The 20,400-nt window shown below is 38.4% G+C and overlaps 1 long non-coding RNA gene across 1 annotated transcript in view; it reads right to left on the minus strand.

Annotated features, from left to right (window-relative positions):
- Positions 1 to 19,719, minus strand: part of LOC149141608 (uncharacterized) — a 146,703-nt gene extending 126,984 nt beyond the window's left edge. The window contains exons 1-2 of the long non-coding RNA XR_016264326.1: positions 19,370 to 19,719; positions 19,178 to 19,252 (exon numbers count right to left, since the gene is read on the minus strand). This is a non-coding gene — a long non-coding RNA (uncharacterized LOC149141608). The remainder of the gene's footprint in view (positions 1 to 19,177; positions 19,253 to 19,369) is intronic.
- Between the last annotated feature and the right edge of the window lie 681 nt (positions 19,720 to 20,400).

Here is a 20,400-nt window from a genome sequence, read left to right on the forward strand (position 1 = left end):
TTAAAGAAATGTGTCTAGAAGGGTTGTCAATTATACATGGTACAGGTTGGATATGCCAACACGAAGGATAAATTGTCAGGTTTCGAAGATATAAATTGTCCAAGAATTTATTGATGTATTTCTAGAAAACATACCTAGGTTACCTCTAAAAGGAAGAATTGACTTCACCATAGAAATTATTCCTGGAGTTTCCTCAATGTTAAAGACACCATGTCATATGATTATTCCTCAGTTGATTGAACTCAAAATGGAACTACATGCATTACTTGATAAAGGGTACATCTGACCAAGTGTATCACCTTGGGGAGTGCTTGCATTGTTTGTTAAGAAGAAAGACAGAATGTTGAGGCTTTGTATATATAATAGGTAATTAAACAAGTTAACCATCAAAAACAAATATCCTTTATCTCAAAAAGATGACTTGCTTGATCAGGTCAAAGGTTCCATTGTATTCTATAAAATTGATCTACGATCAGGGTATCATCAAATTCACATTAAAGATGAGGATGTATGTAAGAAATCATTTAGAAAATGTTATGGCCATTATGCGTTTATTGTCCTACGTTTTGGGTTGACTAACACTGCTACAACCTTTATGAGTTTGATGAATGAGATTTTCCACCCCTACTTCGGACAAGTTCGTTCTAATTTTCTTTTTATTGATGATATTCTAATCTACTAAAAGAATGCAATAGAACATAAGGAGCATCTGAGGATTGTTCTCCAAACCTTAAGAGAAAATCAACTCGACGCCAAATTCAGCAAATGTGACATTTTTAAGGAGAAAATACAATATCTGGGGGATGTGATATCTTGCAAAGGCATTGTTGTTGGCCCTGAAAATATTAAAACCATCTTAGATTGCCCTATTCCTAAAAATGTAGCAGACATTCAGTCCTTTATGGGTTTGGCGGGTTATTATCGTCGATTTATCGAGGGGTTTTCTAGCATTGTGTACCCCATGACATCCCTACAGAAGAAAAGGAGAGTTTTTAAGTGGACAACAGAATGTCAACTCAGTTCGAGAAATTAAAACATTTGTTAACATCCACACCAATCTTGAAAGTAGCTGATCCAGAAAAGGACTTTAGGTTTGTAGGGATGCCTGCCAATAAGGAGTTGGAGGAGTTCTAATGTAGCACTGTAAAGTGGTGGCTTATGAGTCAAAAGAGCTCAAAGAGAATGAGTAGCAATATTTAGCTTACGATCTAGAGCTTACTGCAGTATTGCATGCATTAAAGGTATGGCACCATTATTTGTTTGGAAAGAAATTCATACTTATGAAATACCATAACAACCTAACTAATTTATTTAAGCATCCCAATTCAAATGTGCACCAAGCTCGATGGACAACATTCTTGAGTGAGTTTGACTTTGATATAAGCAGCTTAAAGACAAGGAACACCAAGTAGATGATTCTTTAAGAAGAAAGGTTCAATGTGTGTATGAAATTCAATATCCTTGTGTGGAGTTTGATGTGACAAAACATCTCAAGGAAGCTGCCATTAAGGATCCTGAATATAAATTCTTATGGCAACAAACTATGCAAATGCAGCAATGAGGGAAACCAAATGAGTAGGGAATTGTTGAATTTTAAAGGAAGGGTGTATGTCCCAAATTAGGTAATCTTAAAAAAAATGTTGTTAAATGAGTTTCATCACAATCCGTATGCTTCTCATCCAAGTTATCAAAATCTATTCTCTACAATCAAGAAAAAATATTTTTGGCCTAGAATGAGGAAGGACATCATGTTGTACTTGTTGCTGGACTTTTCCAACCACTCCCTATACCTGAGTAGAAGTGGGAAACTATTACATTAGACTTCATAACTGAACTTCCAAGAACCCGAAAGCAACATGACTCCATCACGGCGGTGGTGGACAAGTTGAGAAATTTTTCTCATTTTATTCCTATTAAGTCTAGCTATAAAGTCGTTCAAATAGCGCACATATTTATGAGGGAAATATTTTGATCACACGGTATGTCGAAAGTAGTAATATCAGATAGAGATGTAAATTTTACATTTACAAGGATAGGTAGTCAGATCTAATTTAGCACTGCCTTTCACCCTTAGATGGATGGGAAAACAGAGCGGGTCAATCAAGTGCTAAAAGACATGTTACAAATGTATGTGATTCAACATCCAACCAAATGGGAGGATTACCTACATTTGGTTGAATTTGAGTATAACAATAACTACCATGAATCTTTAAAAATGATCCCCTATGAAGTGTTGTATGGAAGGCCCCTACGAAGTGTTGTATGGAAGGACGTATACAACTCACACTGGTTGCATAACCCAGAAGATAAGATGGTCCTAGGACTCGAAATGTTAGCAGAATTGGAAAAAGAAGTGAAAAAAGTCTGACAAAACTTGAAAGCAGCTCGAGATACAAAAAAACAGTATGTCTAAAGAAAGAGAAGATTCAAATAATAACAAGTTTGGGATCATGTTTATGTCTGATAAAACCCAAGAAGAGTACCTTGCAGTGGGGTAATTGTGCTCAATTGGAACCTCGCCACTATGGCCCCTTCCAAGTTTTGAAAAGGGTAGGACCAGTAGCTCACTGGCTTACTCTTCCTCATCACATAAAAGTACATAATGTGTTTCACATATCACTATTAAAAAAATATGTGTATGACCCTAGGCACATTATTAATTTGTAAGATGTGCAAGTATGTATGAATTTTAGTTATATTGTTACCCACCTAGAATGAATAATTAATGGTGATAATGGTGTTTTGATAGGTGATAATGGTGTTGGAATTTTTGGTATAACCCGTGCATATTCTTGATAGGAGAGAAGAAACATTATGGAAGTGATTTATCACCCAAGATAAAGTGTAGGGGAAGCACTTTGTCCGAGAAGGAGCTACTTGGGAAGATGAAAGTCTAATGAGACAAGCTTATCCTCCTCCGTTTCATTAGCTACAATAGACATGGAGGATGGTTTTTTGCCTAGTTGGGAACATCTAACACCTACGGTATAACAGTGAGAACTATTTTATCTTGTTGGTAAATGGGAATCTGGAAAATCCAATAACATTTTAGATGGATATTTATATGGTAATAATAATATATAATATATATATATATATATATATATATATATTGAAATTTTAGAATTCAAGAAGGGAGATAAGAAACGGATTCCAGTCCCGAGGCAAGTTAAGACAATTACACATTTCTTTAGTGGAGATAAAAAGAGATCTCATTGAAAAGAAATCAGTTCTTGGAAAAAGAAGTGAAAGTGGTGTAATAGAAGGGACATTGAGAAGTGGATTTTAGCCAGTGCTAACCTCATTACAAAAAGGAATCAGAGGCAGGAAGAGTGGACTACAGTAGGTCTATTTCGTGATTCAAGAACAAAGAATATTGTTACTTGTTGTTCTGGAGTGGAAGATCGGGGGTAGAAGAGAACATCATTGCCCTTCTTACAATTGGGTGGAGAAGGTTTCACCCTTTTGAATTCTAGGTTGGGTGGAGAAGATCTCACCCTGTTGAATTTCACCCTTTTGAATTCTAGGTTGGGTGGACAAGGTCTCACCCTATTGAATTCAAGGAATTTCAATGAATAGATAAGTATTAATATTGTTTTAAGTTTTTACCTTTTGTTTGGAAGAGTGTCTGTTAATACTATGGTTAAAAACATGAAAGTAAAATCCATAATTTATATTTTCCATGTGATATAGATCTCAAAATGAATGATGAATGTATAAAGATATGTTATAAAATTATTTTTTTGCAAATCTGTAGTTCAAGTGCAATTTGTATTGCTTGTGTGAATACCACTATAGAGAATAATATGTAACTGAATAAATGGAACTAATAACCCTACAGGCACATAGAACTGTGAAATGGAGTACCATAGTAAAGTTTGGAGCAGAGATAGTAAAAAGTGGAAATGATATTATAGGAAAACTTGAACCCACTGAATCAGTTAAGTAGAAGAGAGTTTTATATACGGCTAAAGAAAGATAGTATAATTATAATTACTAACTGAGTCCAAAGAGACTTAGTTTTGTTATTTCGTGAGAATTCCAAGTTTAAATTTAACAAAAGTGTAATCACAAAGAATAATGGTGAACAGTTTAGGACCGAGCTACTGACTCTACAACGACTCAGTCTAGTCTCCTACGCAACTGTGCAATTCATTTATTAAGGAGTTCCATTAATGACCTTAAACCTATTAAGGAAACTTACATTAAATGTTGGGGTAGGGTAGGTAAAACTGCTAGATACTTAAAGCCAGAGTAATAACATTATTGTATAGTAATAAAAAATGTGAAATATTTATAGTAATGTATAGCAATAACAATAATGTATAGTGACAACAATAATATAAATTAACAACAATATAGGCATAATCTAGGCTTGATATTAAAGGGAAGTTCACAGACCAGTAAAAGCCTAAGGAACATGTCCAAGCTTTTCATGTATAGAGATAAGCTATTATTAACAGTGTCCCTGAAAATGAAGTGAAAGAAAACTTATGGAATTAGAGACCATAAATAATACTAAGTAAAACCAAAACTTTGTACATAAGTGCTTTAATAGTGAGCTATATTAGTAGGGTAATTTTGCCTGAAACCATAACCATGTAGGAGATCTTGGCACAAAGAAACAAAAAGTATTAAAATAAAAATGCAAGACACAAAAAATTGTAACCATAAGATGGGTGGAGACCCAAATCGTGTAACCATAGGATGAGTTGAGACCGAAATTCTTATAACAAGTTCAATTTTAATAACTTCGGCATCAACGATCATTCATTCTGAGACCTAAACCATCAATTGCCAGTAAACAAACATTTTTTTAACTTCAGACCCTAATTCTTGTAACCCATGAAGCAATAAACAGGTCTTTATGGTATCAAAATCCAACTTGGAAGTGTCATTGTCGAGGGTGTCATCGTGCTCTTCGGCCCGATTCTCGAAGGGTGTGGTTGTAGCCTCTCAAGAAACCTGTGCAATGACAAAGGACCCGAGTTAGGGTTGGTAAGATTAACCTATGAACATAAACCAAAGAAATTGATAATTAAATGAAGATTTTAGCAACCCTCTTTGTACCCGAGTCAGCTAGAAGGTGAGGTGGTGAATTCCAAGTTGTAAGCTGTCATCGAAATTAATTTTACACTCTCCATGTAGGAAGAAGTTAACAACTGAAAACATATTCAACCCAGTGCGAGCTCTACAAAGCTGGATAGCGCGAATGGTGGGATGCTATAAGGGTAGCAATCATTTCTGACCCTATCTCCACAAAGAAACCTGGTCAGATTTAGTGGAGGTTAAACTGAAAGTAGAGAAACTAGCTACTGTGAAGTAACTTACCCTACATTTATCCGGTGAAATAATCCCCGAGGACCTACAAACGAGCACCAAGAGTCTACCAGTTGCATAGCGGCAACCTTGTACTGATAATGAGGGAAATGTGTTGGGTCACCCTTGGAGTAGTTACCCTAAATCTCACACAATAGACCAGAGTCGTTGGATCAACCCGGGAAAGATCTAGCATGGTGAGTATTCCATATGTCAAGTCGGGTACATGCACCATTGGGGAACAATGCCAGAAACATTGAGAAACCTCAAAGGTATCGATGGTAGGTAAGGTATTTTGTGTTGTGTTGGGACCACAAACTGTAATGCAACCAAACCATAGTAACGAGATATAAATGATGGCAATGTAAATTAAAATGGGTAACGTGAAATAAAAACAATGCATTAACTCCTGTCACCAAGTTTAAGTTGACAAGATTAAGCTGATGTATATAATGTCATGGTCATATATATATTTTATGTTTTTTTTTCATATGTGGTAAACTGCATAAACATTAAGTGAGCATGTTATACTAGCACTCACTCTATTGGCATATTGCATGTGTTTGCCTTCATTTTGATTTGACACTTTGTTGCCTTCCTGGTAAGGAATCCAATTTTTACATAAAATTTAGGTTTTTATTGAAACCCTAGCACTCGCTATATTGGCACATTGATTTGATGTGGCGCCTTATTTTTTCTACTTTTGAGGTTGATACAAATTTGGAGGTATTGGACATTACTTACCTTGTGGTACAAATTTGAATAGATACTGTCAAACTACTTCTTTAATATTTACTTCATGAAGATTTTATTTTGGATCTTGTTTATGAAAGATAAATATGATTGATATCAAAAATTTAAATATATATATATATATATATATATATATATATATATATATTTTAAAATGGTCTATTGTAAAATTATCTCGAATATTAATATTTTTTTCCTTTATCTTCAATAAATTTAATATTTTTTAAATCACAATAATTAAGTTGAAAGACTAAGTGTGCAATATATACTCATCATTTTTCTCATAAAGATGCCCTATTCCCCAAGCTCTCTAACTAATCTTTAAGAATATCTGAGTATCAAAAACATTTTGAAAAACTCTCAATATTAAGACTACTTGACTTACCATTGAATTCAATTACAATTAAGATTAAAATGACAGGTAAGAATCTTTTCCATCAAAATTGTTTATAAAAATCAAATAGCATTTTTCTACAGTACAGAGATGTTATATATTGTTAAATACACATGGGCAGCCATAACAATGTGAAAGATAAATCGTGTCGTACAATTTTTATTAACAACTGATATACCTTTATAGTACATTGTTGTGTTCGTTGGGTTTCACATCATAAGGTCTCTTGGACTACTTAGTCTATTTAGCTTCCACACTAACCCATTTAGGATTAGGTGTCCAACATTCCCCCCCTTAATCCGAAGGGTTATGTATGAGTCCAAGAAGAGAGCTGTAATACAAAATGTGCAAAAAATGCATGGCAACACTAGGCTGAATGTGCTCTATGAAATGTTGGTATAAAGGGCAGTGGTTTAAGGATGACCACCAACACTATAACGCTTAGTGCAATTCCCGGAACTCTTCCAAAACTGGTAAGAAGCTGAAGTCTTCTGCTAGAGGAAGTGCTCCTATTGTTTTAAAGAGGGAAACCTTCAACCAATAAAGGGAGGTCTCACCCCGCATAAAAGGGATAACTTCAACCTGAAAATGGAAGTCTCAACCTGTGATGGTTTAAGGATAACCAACAACTCTGGAATGCTTAATGCAATTCCTGGAAATCTTCCAAAACTGGCAAGAAGCTGGAGTCTTCTATTAGAGGAAGTGTTCTCAATTTTGCTCCTAGAATTCTTCCAAAACTGGCAAGAAGCTGAAGTCTTCTGCTAGAGGAAGTGTCCCAGATTGCCAACTGAAGGCATGTTCACGAGCATCTTTGTGGCTTTGAAGCTTGTAGATGACCATCATTTCCCCCCTTGTCAGATACAAGGTGAGATGATGGAGAAAACTCAACTGCAAGACTGTTCAATACTCTGGAACAAGTTATGACATGTGTTTGGAATATCTTCTTGGCTGTTGATGCCCATTGCCAAGAAGCGATCCATCCAAGATGAATCTTTGTTCTTGCAGGATGTTTGTTTCTGAAGCATCTGTGTGAAGAATGGGTGGCTTTATGATAATGCTTACATGGATGAAGATCAAAACAATGATCTTTCAAATGGCCAACTCGGTCACAGTGTTGGCATTTCACAATCTGTTGTTGTTGTGGAAGAGGGGTAGAATCTGGAACAGCTGAAGCTGAACTTTCATGAGGAGCAAGTGAACTGTCATGAATTAATCGTGCAGTACACTATCGAAAAGGCATTTTAGATGATGCGGGTGAGGGTAACTTGCACAAAAAAGGAATATTCGCTCAACACTCAACAGATTCGATGGCTTGTGGTGTCGTAAGATTGGAACAGACGGGATTAAAACTCTTATATTGAAATGTGGGTGTTGCCAAAACACTTACCTTTCGCCTCCCCTAGTGTCACCATCTGGAGAAATAAATGTCGTGTAAGATTTTCTAATGGCAGGGAAGGAGTGACACAAAATGGAAGGAAACGTAAACAACAGTAGCAGCGGTGGCGCAAGTCCCAACAGTAGCAAAAACTATCACACTCTCAGTATCAACAGGTAGAGCAGCAAGATCGGAAAAGCCCTCAAGCGGAGCAGTAGCGGCGTTATTCAGCAACAGCAACAACAAGCGAGCAAGCAACCTCCACCTCCTCTTGTCTATAACAACAATAAGAAAGCCTTATGGGACATGGTGCAATGGCTTTGAGCCCCCACAATATGCCTTTACCCAAGCGTCTCTATGAGAGGTGAAGAGCAACAAATCTTTTGGTTCAAAAATTTCTGATAGACACCACTTAAACCATCGAATAATGCAGAAAACAAATAACGCTTTGTCTAAATGTAGAGAGAACTCAGCGCAACGGTCCAAGGTTTGAATCAAAGAGAGGCACACTGCAACGCAGTTCTTCTACACCTTATCAGCATAAAATCTGAGAAAACTCCAAAACCTTCTTTCAATACACTGCTATACATAAATCACTGACTCAACAGCTCTCACGCAACGAAAATTTTAATGACCCAGAAGTTACCGAGGACCACGCTTCCCGCTTCAGTTGTTTGATCAATAGCCAAGACTCTACAGGAGCAGTGTAAATATATGGTGGGGTAAACGAATAGGGGAAGCCTACCAAAACAACGTTCAATGCATGGCATAGCGCTTCCAGAATCTTACTGCAGTCTAGATTGTCAAATTGCAGGTTGCCCAGCTGATCTCAAGGGCATTCTACTCAACGATTCAGAGGATTCTCCAGGCCAACGCTAAAATTACCATGGACAACATTTCTTTTATGAAACGTTTATGAACAGTCAGGATAGCCAGAGAGTGTAGGTAATGCAAGGGTCAGGACTGTAAAAGACAGAGGGCGTAGGTAACGCAGAAGAGAGTCTTAAAAATAGCCAGAGTCAGGTGCAGCGTATACAGTGCCAGAGGTCAGGTAATGGGCAGAACTAGTAGGTCTGCACAGAGTAAAACACTCTATAAGGTGGCAATTATGCTCAATTCTGATTAGGAGAAAGGCAGAAGTGACATATATATAGAGACCACAAAACAAGTGGCTCAAATTGGAGCAGGACCAGCAATCGCCTGCTCTGGTACCATGTTAAATACACATGGGCAGTCAGAAGAATGTGAAAGATAAATCGTGCAGTACAATTTTTATTAAAAACTGATATACATTTATAGTACATTGTTGTGACCGTTGGGTTTCACATCCCAAGGTCTCTTGGACTACTTAGTCTATTCATCTTCCACACTAACCCATTTAGGATTAGGTGTCCAACATATATTTACATATTATTACTTTATTAATTATTTGTCATATCCCGAGATTATTGTAAATATTTTTTTTAATTACTGCAGTATAAAAAAAGAACATTATTAGTTGTATAAACTTATATTTTTCTTTTAACTAAATAGAAATATAATGACAAGGAGGTCATGTTTTATAACAACACATTTGGTTATGTCATGGATATACCAAAAAAAAAAAACGGTTGCTAAACCTTAACCGTCCTTTCTTCCCCCAATCGTGGCGTGTTCTCCAGGAAAAGGAGGGGGAGAGCTGTGCTGTAGGGATATACAGCGGGAGAAGGATGGAAAATTACCAAGTCTGGTGAGGATCAGATGGTAAGGGCGTAACATTCCTGTAGACGAAGACGGTGGTCTTCGAGCCAGCTAAGGGGGAGACTAGTCTTGAAAGATGGTCTCACGGACAGGTGGATGACTAGCTGCGAAAGGCAATGGTAACAATACTTTTCATCGGGGAAAAAGAAGTTCAATAGAAGAGCTTTAGGGCTCTACAGAAGTGAACTAGGTACAGAAACTTTGACATGTGTTTAAAAAGAGAAGTTCCTATAATTTTGCAGTTTAAAATTTAATAAGACAAGGGATAACAGGAAGGTAGTAGGGTAGATTTTCTGCTTATCCATGAATGTGGCAGAAAGACAAAGTAGTTTACTGTAGGAAAAGTCTACTGAAGATTGTAACGACATGAGACTCGATATATTTATGAAATTTTATTGCTTTTTGTCAATATTTCTTTTAGGGAAATAGTCTAGGAGAAGTTATAACCAGTGGGATAGCTAGATTCAAAATGGACAGGGGAACGAGGGAAAACAATTAACCCTGTTAGTAAATAAATTTATTAAGAAACATTTAAAAAAAAACTAGTAAGCAGATAACTGCCTGAGGAGGGGACTATTGATAAACTTTAGCTGTGAAAATCATGCATGTTTAGCAAAAACCGTATAAAATAAAGGGTCGTAGTCAGGATATCAGTAACTGTCTCTGCCATGAAATTTTACTTTACAAGGAGAGGACCCAGAAAACTGTTCCAGCCTTGGTATGTGTAGTGAGGGTGGATAGACACCCACAAGCTACACGTAATCAGAGCTGGCTATAAAAAAAAAAAAAGAAAAAAAAAACTCCTGAAAGATGATATTCGAACCTGGGGAACTCAACAGCCCCAAATAACTTCAGAGACTCATTCTTGTGCGTATATATGGAGTTTAGAGATGGGCCTTTAACCATAAAGAGGGAACCAAGACAGAAAAAAAAGGTAAACCCTTGGATGCTGGAGGATTCGAATGATTCTTTTCTTACCAATAGGAGGTCTGGTAGCCATGGCCCCCTCATCATGCCGGAAGGGAAACCCTCCTAGCCAAGGGAATCCTGAAGTGGGGTATCAGGAGAACAAGTTTCTGGGGCAACTGGGAAGCTAGAAAGCCCGGGTACAAAGACTCTGTAATAAATCCAATGGAGCGTGTGAGGGACAGAGACAAGCTGGTGCACTAAATTGACAGCCGCAACAAAAGACGTGAATAGGACGACAAGTTTGCAAAAAAATTCAACTATAGATTCTCAACCTTTCACAACATAAACCATTCTCTATAAATTTAAAAAGCAAAGAACTTTCAGCGTAAACCCTTCTCTATAAATTGGGAAAGCAAAGAACTTTTAGCGTAAACCCTTCTCTATAAATTTGGAAAGCAAAGAACTTACAACATATACATAAATGAACAAAATCATAATACATATATCACCATAGAAAAACAATTTCGAACAAACCTGTGAACCTCGAACAAAGTATGGGAATTTAACTGTATATCAGGAATAAATCAACGAATTACAGCACAGGACTGCTGGCTTCAGTAGCTACATCTCATAACAAAATTAAATTGTGCCAATTTGGGGAAAGTCATCCTCATAAGAGGATAGATGATGAGTCTATATAATTACATCAATAAACTTATATCCTGGGAGATGCCTGAAAACGAGAGGCTCCCATTGCTTCCAGAAAACAAAAAAAAACATAAATTCAATCGGGACATCAAACCCATTAAATAATGCCATTCCTCTTGTAGTTGAAGGGGTAGACTTTAAACTTGGCATAGCAGTAACCCTCTCTCGGATCCTTTATTCGGGACAGAAGCTTACCCGTGACTGGGAGCAAGATGTTGTGGAGCCGTCGCCTGCCAGAGCGTCAACCCATCTCTGAGAACTCTAGCAACCGTTGTTGCAAAGTAAAAACACACGAAAATTGATTAGCGATTTTAGATAGGGTATCAAACAAATTCAACGAATAAAGAACTAAAGCACCGAGAGCCTGAGGAAAACTAAAGTTTTACCTGTAAAAGCTATTGAACCCTTTGCCAGAGAAAGAAGCTGGACCTAAACTGTGCCATCGACCACCAAGCTGCACCGCAGGTGTAACAGGTTGCTACAGAGCAAATCCAGGGAGGAAAATGCGAAACAACTCAGGTCATTCCCTATGCATTTAGGGTTTGTGAAAATTCTGGTGAAGTCTCCACCATCAGATAGCCTTGGAGTGTGCATCATTGTGGATCTAGGCAAGGATCCCGAGCAGAACTGGGCGGCCAAACGGTCCACTAGAGCACACATAAAACAACGCATTCATATATTAAATCACTTCATCTGTTAAACCTCGCCACATGGAAACATAACACATTGAAAGGACAACCGAGGAGATTACAAAACAAACCATATCCTACAGGATAGCTGTATCATTAAATGTCGCCAGGAAGCTGTGGAGGAGGTAAACCCAAGAGGTGATGCGGTCATTTCACATGGTAAAATTTCCACAGTTGTTGACGTGGCAAAGGGGAATTAAAAAAAATAAATTGAACGGGGACATTACAAGTGGTATTAGAGCCAAGTTGCAAGGCTGTGGCCTCTGGGCTTTGTTTTTCTTTAAAAAAAAAAATGTCAATAGCCTGTATAGTACCATTTATTTTATCTCTCATGCGCAAAAAGAAAATAGCTCATGCATTAACCTCCTGCTGTGACTGTTTGTGGTAAGAACAGGTAACAGCGAATTGACAATATGAGGAGGGCAGATAATGTGACACACTGGTTTGCGTTGGGTCATGGACCTGCAACGGGTCCTCGGAGCAATCCTGAATTATGGGTACAACTGGGCGAGGAGGCGCACATTACCAATCAGGAAATTTTGGAAACAGTACAAGAGATGAAGAATGAAATGGCTCGATTACGGGAAGATAATGCACGGTTAACAATGGAACAAGAGAGAATTATAAAGAGCCTCTTAGATAAACAGAACCAGAAGCCACCATATCCTAGCACTGAACAACAAAGAACATCAGGAGAACAAAATCTCCCCTATCGAACCCAAGGAGTCAAAAGGAAGGGAGGAGGAACGCTCAGACAATGCCTCTGAACAACAGACATCCAAAAGGCAGCAGATCGAGCTGCAAGGGGAGTTTCGTAAAATTAAGCCCCCACACTTTAATGGAGAGCAGGAGGAAGCGACTGAAGCCTGGTTGATTAATATGAACAAATACTTACAGCTGTATGAATATGATCGCAACCTCAAGGCGCGATTGGCCATTTTCCCATTGCAGGGGAAGGCCACCTTGTGGTGGGAGGAAGTTAAGATGGTAAAAGGGGTAAGTGAACAAACTGTCACCTGGGAGAGATTTCAAAGGTATTTTAAGGAGCGGTATCTGACTGGGCGCTTCTATGATGAGAAGGCAAGGGAAATTCATGACTTGTGATTGGGGCAGCAAACTATGGACGAACTTATTACTCATTTTACTTCCTTACTCCGTTATGTACCCTACATCCGGGATGAAAAAGCTAAAGTGCAGAGATTTGTCAGTAGCCTACCTGCAAGTACGAGGGAAAGGATCGAATTTGACAATCCTAAGATGATGGACGAAGCTATTTGGAAGGCTCGAATCTGCTATCAGCAGAGTAAGCAAAAGGGAGAGCTCTTGGGTACGAAGTGGGTCAACAAGAGAAACAACAAATTGGCTGGTGGCACTAAAGGAAACCGTGGTGGAGGGAGCAAAGGATTTGTTAAAGGACAAAACAGTAGAAACTCTCAAAGGAATGTGTTCCGATCAAAGCCCCCCAGTGAATATAGAACTAATGATCAACCTGGGAAAATAGACAATGAAGGGACAACAAGGGCCTCGATGCAATGCTGGGGCTGTGGCGACCCCCATTATGTGAAGAACTGCCCTCAGCGAAAAGGAGTTGAACAGGTCTCCCAGGTTTATGAAGCCTCTACCATTGGTGATGTGCGAAGGAGTCTGCCAAGGATTAGTGCCACTCTAGAGGATCGCGAGGCGGAATATCAGCTAACTATGGTGGAATTTGAAGGTAAGCTCTTAGACCTTGTTGTAACTGTTTTAATTGACCCTGGAGCAACATTAAGTTATATTAGTCCTAGGATTGTGGAGCATTGTAAACTGCAACCTGTTAAGTTCAAGGACCCCTGGCTAGTTTAGTTGGCAATAGGGGCAAAGAGACGTGTAATGGCTAAGGTCAAAAACTGCCCATTGAATATAGTAGGACAGTCCATAACAGCAGCTTTAAATGTGCTTCCCCTTGGCTCATATGACATATTGATTGGTATGGACTGGTTAGAAAAACACTCGTCCATAATTAATTGCAAAACCAAGACTATCATCTATAAAGACGAGCTTGGAATAAAACAGGAGATGTAAGGGATTAAGTGGCGAGTACAGATTCGACCCATAACTGCCTCACAGTTAGCCAAATGCATGAGGAAAGGATGTCAGATTTATGTTATCCAAGTGGGATATGCCGACTCAAAAAATAAAATAGCCACATTGGAGAATATTCCTGTGATACAAGAATTTGCTCATGTATTTTCGGAAGAGATTCCTGGGCTGCCACCCAAGAGAGACATAGATTTCACCATTGAATTGGTGCCAGGTGTAGCCCCAGTCTCCCGTGCACCTTATAGGATGAGTGTACCCGAATTAACAGAGCTGAAGATGCAGTTACATGAGTTGTTGGATAAAAAGTACATTCGCCCCAGTGTGTCCCCTTGGGGAGATCCGGTATTATAAATCAAGAAAAAAGATGGGACTCTTTGCATGTGTATGGACTACCGCCAGTTAAACAAGCTCACAATTAAAAATAAGTACCCCGTACCCCGTATTGATGAGTTGTTTGACCAGGTAAGGGGGGCAACATTTTTCTCGAAGATTGAATTGCGGTCAGGTTACCACCAAATTCGGATTAGAGATGAATACATAGCTAAGACAGCCTTCAGAACTCGATATGGCCACAATGAATTTGTGGTTTTACATTTCGGGTTGACCAATGCCCCCGCCACCTTTATGTGCCTGATGAACAATGTGTTTCATCAATATTTGGATAAATTCGTGCTGATTTTCATTGATGATATATTGATTTACTCTCATATGATGGAGGAGCATCAAGATCATCTCAGGTTAGTATTACAAACCCTTCGAGAGCATCAGTTATACACTAAGTTTAGTAAATGTGACTTTTTCAGGGAGTATATTCAGTACTTGGGCCATATCATCACTAAGGATGGGATTGCCGTGGATCCTGAAAAGATAAGGACCATCATGGAGTGGCCAGTAGCCAAAGACGTGGCGGTTATCCTATCATTCATGGGGTTGGTAGGCTATTATAGACGGTTTGTAAAGGGATTTTCAAAGGTGGCTTACCCAATTACATCCTTGCAGAAGAAGGGAAGAACCTTGAAATGGACCCCTGAATGTCAAAGAAGCTTTGAACATCTCAAATATTTACTCACTACAGCACCCATTTTAGGTATAGCTGATCCCAGCAAGGATTACATAGTGTGTACTGACGCAAGTAAAGAAGGATTGGGAGGTGTGCTTACGTAGGAAGGAAAAGTGATAGCATACGAATCAAGGAAGTTAAAAGAGCATGAACAGAAATATTCTGCTTACGATCTACAACTGGCTGTTGTAATACACGACCTGAAAATGTGGTAGCATTATCTTGTGGGAAGGAAATTTATGCTATTAATAGACCACCACAGCCTGACTCATTATTTTAGCCAGCCCACACTAAATGCAAGGCAAACACGGTGGGCAGATTTCTTAAGTGGTTATGATTTCGAGATCAAGCATCTAAAAGGGAAAGAAAATCGGGTGGCAGATGCTTTGAGTCGGAAAGTGCAATGTCTGTACGAAATTTCTTGTAGTGAAAGAAGAAGCCCCTTCAGGGAAATGATCATGAAGGCAGTCGAGCAAGATGCTGAGTATCAGTAAATAAAACAACAAGTACAGTTACCAAACAGCACAGAAAAATGGCCAGATTACGCTTTGGATGTAGCTGGAATATTGTATTATAAGGAGAGACTATATGTACCCAACCAGGACAGTATTAAGACTTTGATAATGGATGAGCATCATAGAACTCATTATGTCGGACACCTCAGATATCAAAAGATGATCACCGCACTCTAGAAAGAATATTATTGGTTGGGCATGAAGAAAGATGTGGCTGGCTACCTGGCTCAATGTCTTGAATGTCAGCAAATTAAGGCCAAACACCAACATCCTGTGGGCTTGCTCCAACCGTTACCCATTTCATAGTGGAAGTGGGAAACCATCACTATGGACTTCATAACAGGTTTGTCGAAGTCGAAGAAAAACAATGATTCCATCATTGTGGTTGTGGACAAGATAAGTAAGTCAACACACTTTATACCAGTACAATATACTTACATAGCGGTGCAGATCGCTCATGTGTTCATGTAAACATATTTGAGCTGCATGGATTACCAAAGGCAATAATTTCAGACTAGGATGTAAAATTTACATCAGCCTTTTAGAAGACACTGTTTGAGGAATTAGGTACTCAACTGAACTTTAGTACAGAATATCACCCTTAAACTGACGGGCAAACAGAGCGGGTGAATCAGGTGGTGGAAGATATGTTAAAGGCCTATGTGATGCAACAACCGACCAAGTGGGAGGACTATCTTCACTTTGTTTAGTTTGCGTATAACAATGGCTACCACACATCATTGCATATGAGCCCTTTTGAGGCTCTTTATGGGTGAAAGTGCCGCACCCTCTTAAGCTGGAGTGGACCGAAAGACAGGTTGATGTCGGGTCCTGAAATGCTCCAGTAGATGGGGCAACTGGTTAAAAAGGTGCGTTCTAATCTGAAGGCAGCCCAAGATAGACATAAGAATTTCGCTGACAAGAAAAAAAGGTTTAAGGAATATAAGGTCGACGATCATGTATATGTGAGAATTCAAGCATGGAAAAGCACTTTACAGTGGAGTGGGTGCGTTAAGTTGGCACCTCGATATTGTGGAACCTTTCAGATTTTAGCAAGGGTCGGATCGGTGGCTTATCAACTCGCTCTGCCTAGTCATATATGAGTCCACAATGTCTTTCATGTTTTTGTGTTAAAGAAATATGTTTATGATCCTAAACATGTGATTAATTGGCAGGATATTCAGGTAAGAATTTCTCCGGTAAATTAATCCAAAAATTTCTATTAAAAGAAAATTGACTCAGGGTGTTGCATATTGCAGGTAGAACCGAAAGGAGAAATCCGAGTTGAACCACTGAGCATTCTATACCGGAGAGAAGTCACGCTACAGAAGCGGGATATTACCCAACTTAAAGTGCAATGGCAGCACTTTGGGCCTGATGAGGCCACTTGGGAAGACAAAGAACTTATGAAGCAAGCTTACCGAGGGTTGTTTATAACTGGAAGACATCAGGATGATGTTTGATTTTCGGGAGGGGGAGATGTCATATCCCCAGATTATTGTAAATATTTTTTTTAATTACCGCAGTAAAAAAAAAAAAACAAGAACATTATTAGTTGTATAAACTTATATTTTTCTTTTAAGTAAATAGAAATATAATGACAAGGAGGTCATGTTTTATAATGACAGATTGGTTATGTCATGGATATATATAAAAAAAAAATGGTTGCTAAACCTTAACCATCCTTTCCTTCCCCAACCGTGGGGTGTTCTCTAGGAAAAGAAGGGGGGGTTGTGCTGTAGGGATAGACAGCGGGACAAGGATGGAAAATTACCAAGTCTGGTGAGTTATTAGATGGTAAGGGTCTAACATGCCTGTAGACAAAGAAAGTGGTCTTCGAGCCAGCTAGGGGGGAGACTGGTCTTGAAAGACGGTCTCACGGATGCGTGGATGACTAGCTGCGAAAGGCAGTGGTAACAATACTTTTCATCAGGGAAAAAGAAGTTCAATAGAAGACGATTCAGGGCTCTATAGAAGCGACCCACGTATGCAAACTCTGACCTGTGTTTAAAAAGATAGGTTCCTGTAATTTTGCAGTTTAAAATTTAATAAGATAAGGGATAACAAGAAGGTAGCCGGGTAGATTTTCTGCTTATCCGTGAATGTGGCAGAAAGACAAAAGTAGTTTACTGTAGGAAAAGTCTACTGAAGATTGTAACGACATGAGACTTGGTATATTTATGAAATTTTACTGCTTGCTATTAATATTTCTTTTAGGGAAATAGTCTAGGAGAAGTTATAACCCGTGGGACAACTGGATTCAAAATGGATAGGGGAATGAGGGAAAACAATTAACCCTATTAGTAAATAAATTTATGAAGATACATTTAAAAAAAAAACCTGGTAAGCAGATAAATCCCTGAGGAGGGGACTGTTGATAAATTTTAACTGTGAAAATCATACATGTTTAGCAAAAACCGTATAAAGTAAAGAGTCATAGTCTGGATATCAGTAATTGTCTCTGCCTTGAAATTTTACTCTACAGGGAGAGGACCCGGAAAACTGTTCCAGCCTTGGTATGCATGGTGAGGGTGGATAGACACTTGCTGGCTGCACGTAATCAGAGCTATATATATATATATATATATATATATATATATAACTCCTCAAAGATGAGATTCAAACCTGGGGAACTCAACAGCCCCAAATAACTTTAGAGACTCATTCTTGTGCGTATATATGGAGTTCAGAGACGGGGCTTTAACCATAAAGAGGGAACCAAGACACAAAAAAAAGGTAAACCTTGGATGCTCGAGGATTCGAATGATTATTTTCTTACTAGCAAAGGTCTAGCGACCATGGCTCCCTCATCATGCTAGAAGAGAAACCCTCCTAGCCGAGGGAATCCTGAAGTGGGGTATCAGGAGCACAAGTTTCCGGGGCAAATGGGAAGCTGGAAAGACTTTGTAATAAAGCGAATGGAGCGTGTGAGGGACAAAGACTTTGTAATAAAGCGAATGGAGCGTGTGAGGGACAAAGACAAGCTGGTGGACTAAATTGATAGCCGCACCAAAAGACGTGAAAAGACGACAAGTTTGCAAAAAAATTCAACTATATATTCTCAACCTTTCATAGCGTAAACCCTTCTCTACAAGTTTGGAAAGCAAAGAACTTTTAGCGTAAACCATTCTCTATAAATTGGGAAAGCAAAGAACTTTTAGCGTAAACCCTTCTCTATAAATTTGGAAAGAAAAGAACTTACAACATACAGATAAATGAAAGAAGCAGAATACATATATCACCATAGAAAAACAATTCCGAACAAAGCTGTGAACCCCAAACAAAGTATGGGAATTTAACTATATATCAGGAATAAATCAACGAATTACAACACAAGACTGCTCGCTTCTGTAGCTACATCTCATAACAAAATTAAATTGTGCCAATTTGGGGAAAATCATCCTCATAAGAGGATAGATGATGAGTCTATATAATTACATCAATAAACTTATATCCTCGGAGATGCCTGAAAATGAGAGGCTCCCAGTGCTTCCAGAAAACAAAAAAAAACATAAATTCAATCACGACATCAAACCCATTAAATAATGCCATTCCTCTTGTAGTCGAAGGGGTTGACTTTAAACTTCGCATAGCAGTAACCATGTCTCGGATCCTTTATTCGGGATAGAATCTTACCCGTGACTGGGAGCAAGCTGTTGTGGAGCCGTCGCCTACCAGAGGGTCGACCCATCTCCGAGAACTCCAGCGACCCTTGTTGCAAAGTTAAAACACAGGAAAACTGATTAGCGATTTTCAGATAGGGTATCAAACAAATTCAACGAATAAAGAACTAAAGCGCCAAGAGCCTGAGGAAAACTGAAGTTTTACCTGTGAAATGTATTGAACCATATGTTAGAGCAAGCAGCTGGACCCAAACTGTGCCATTGATCACCAAGCTACACCGCAGGCGTAACAGGCCACTATAGAGAAAATCCGCAGAGCAAAATGTGAAACAACTCGGTTATTCCCTATGCATTTGGGGTTTGTGAAAATTCTGGCGATTCTCCACCATCAGATAGCCTTTGAGTGTGCATCACCGTGGATCTAGGCGAGGATCCCGAGCAGAACTGGGCGACTGGACGGTCCACCAGAGCACACATAAAACAACACAATCATATATTAAATCACTTCATTTGTTAAACCTCACCACATGGAAAAATAACACATCGAAAGGACAGCCGGGGAGATTACAAAACAAACCATATCTTGTAGGATAGTTGTATCATTAAATGTCGCCAGGAAGCCGTGGAGGAGGTAAACCCAGGAGGCGATGCGGTCATTTCACATGGTAAAATTTCCACAGTTGTTGACGTGGCAAAGGGGAATTTAAAAAAAATAAAATTCGAACGGGGACATTACATTATTAATATAAAATATCAATTAAAATTCCAAGGAAAGAAGAAGATTTCACACTTTACTAGTTCATATTAATATTGATAGTTAATTATATAACATAATTAATATGAATTTTAAAATAGTTTTAAATTAAATTGAGTGAACTCATGTATTCCTTCCCAGCAAAACCATTTGAAATTAGATATTAAATGATGTGTGTTTATGGGTTTAAGTTCATGCCTTCCCATTTCAATTAAAATATTAAATGCCATGAGTCTCTCTTACTTACAACTGGGTGATAATAACAGAATACCCTAAAGACATGACGTTTAAACTACCTCTAACTTTGTATTACACCCACTTTCCTTCGAGACAACGCAAGTGGACAACACACTAAATTGTTTTTCATTAATGCTTAATGATATTATTAAACATTAATTAATATTTAAAAGTCAATTTTAACTTGTGATTAAACGATAATGGTTAGTCTAATTAATAATTCAATAAAGCTACAATATTTATAA

This window comes from Pinus tabuliformis, chromosome X (assembly GCF_031772625.1).
Source record: "Pinus tabuliformis cultivar Carrire ecotype Pingquan chromosome X, CPIR1, whole genome shotgun sequence".
In the NCBI taxonomy this organism is placed as follows: Eukaryota; Viridiplantae; Streptophyta; class Pinopsida; order Pinales; family Pinaceae; genus Pinus; species Pinus tabuliformis.